Genomic DNA, 2,139 nt, shown 5'->3' with positions numbered 1-2,139 from the left:
TTCTCGCAAATGGAAGTGGAGATAGTTTGTAATGAAATTAATTTGTTGAAAGGTTATTGGGTGTGTTCTGAACAGCAGCATGATCTGATACTTTATTCACTTGCAGACAGATAATCGGGCAAGGGCACATTTTCATAAATCAAAAGCCCATCAACAGTCTGGTCCATTGTACAGATTGCCTATTATGAGAGTGGTGGTGCACAGTTTAACTGTACTGTACTGTTGTACATGCACAAAAAAATACATTTAAGACAATCATATTTACCGTACTTGTGCTGTATGCACAGATAAAAGCCAATGCCCTTAACCCATCCATATAGGGAACACACAGCTCTAGATTTTTTTTTTTTTTTTTTTTTACCAATTTGAAAACCTCTGGAATATAATCAAGAGGAAGATGGATGATCACAAGCCATCAAACCAAGCTGAACTGCTTGAATTTTGCACCAGGAGTGGCACAAAGTTATCCAAAAGCAGTGTGTAAGGCTGGTGGAGGAGAACACGCCAAGATGCATGAAAACTGTGATTAAAAACCAGGGTTATTCCACCCTGATATTGATTTCTGAACTCTTAAATCTTTATGAATATGAATATATTTTCTTTACATTATTTGAGGTGTGAAAGCTCTGCATCTTTGTTTGTTATTTCAGCCATTTCTCATTTTCTGCAAATAAATGCTCTAAATGACAATATTTTTATTTGCAATTTGGGAAAAATGTTGTCGGTAGTTTATAGAATAAAACAGCAATGTTCATTTTAATCAAAAATCTGTCTATAAATAGCAAAATCAGATAAACTGATTCAATTTTAATTTGCTGTATGTACAAATTAGTGAACATTCACAGTGATATCATGGGCACATTGAACCAGCAACCCTCTCATGCATTACCTGGTTCTCTAACTGCCCTAAGCCCTCACTGCACCTTAAAAAAATATATATTAGTGGAGAGTGCAAATGCAGTCCCTCACTACCAGAAATGATGCAGTCCAGATTCTCACATTTGGGGAATTCGCAAAGGTCAGCACAGCTGAAGTGCAGTGGTTGAGCCTCACCCTGGGCAAACCACCTTTATAATTATGGTATCACCCCTGCCAGGTAAGTAACCACCCCTGCCAGGTCATGGAGGAGTCATCAGAAGAAAACATTCACTGTGTCCTTCACACAAAAATAAATGACAGAAGCTTCCAATGGAACATTTAATAAAATCTCTTGCATTCTATAAATAAGTCCTGCGAACTTTGGAACTGAAAATGAAAAGTTAAAAGTTAATTTATAAAAACAGTTAAGTGCTATCCTTTAAACATACCTTTATTTTTATTTTTTTTGCAAAAGAATAGAAATTAAATATAACTCGAAGGATGAGCTCTGGGTGGTCCAGTGGTCTAAGGAGCTATCACTATGATTTCAGTTTGATCACTGGTTTGTATGCATAACTGGACTTGCTCTCTCTTTCTGGGTGGATTGATGCCAAAATGCCAAAAATACGCCTTGCGCAGTGTGTGTTTTGGGTGTCACATGAAATAAACCAATCAGTGAGTCACTGATTGGAACCAGATGTGCTCTGACTTTGGCGGATTGCTATTTTAACGGCACAGCGCTTCTGCGCTTCTCAGCGGAGGAAACTGACCTGCTTGTTCATTGCTGTGAAGGTGCATGAGCAGGTCATTTATGGGAACAGCAGTGTTATTTTATTGTGTATTCTATTTACTGTTAATAAAAAAAAAAGTTGGGTTTGTGCACTGCTGTGCCTATGTATGTGTGTGTAACAAGAAAAGGTGCACATGTGTTGAGCGCAGGTGGCGCCTCTGCGTTGTCAAAATACCAAGGAACATATGATTGTTCATAAAAAATCAACAAAAATCTGTACTTACAGACGGTCTACGAGCGGAGCTACGCGCGCTAGGCCTGCTAAGATCCGCGGCGTTTCCTGAGCCTGCTAGCCGGAAGAGGTCTCTCCGCAAGCGTTGCGCGAGGAGCCGAAAGCGCGGTAAGAGAGCCGGAGTCCGCGCTAAGCTAATGGCTAACTCCAGCCGGCCAGCGGTTCCATCTCTCCTTCTCTCCAACGTTTGCTCCCTGCCGCACAAGATTGACTATCTCCGGCTCCAGCGGACATCCCAACGGAGATCCGGAGACGTGGT

General features: G+C 40.7%; 1 non-coding gene across 1 annotated transcript; it reads right to left on the bottom strand.

Moving 5' to 3' along the window:
* Nucleotides 1-942: 942 nt before the first annotated feature.
* LOC125799219 (U1 spliceosomal RNA) lies at nt 943-1,104 on the bottom strand. The gene has a single exon (XR_007438047.1). It is a non-coding gene; the product is annotated as a U1 spliceosomal RNA (small nuclear RNA).
* Between the last annotated feature and the right edge of the window lie 1,035 nt (nt 1,105-2,139).

Source organism: Astyanax mexicanus, chromosome 2 (assembly GCF_023375975.1).
Source record: "Astyanax mexicanus isolate ESR-SI-001 chromosome 2, AstMex3_surface, whole genome shotgun sequence".
NCBI classification, from domain to species: Eukaryota; Metazoa; Chordata; class Actinopteri; order Characiformes; family Acestrorhamphidae; genus Astyanax; species Astyanax mexicanus.
The sequence above is the reverse complement of the archived record's forward strand: the minus strand, read 5'-3'. Positions and strand labels throughout refer to the sequence as shown.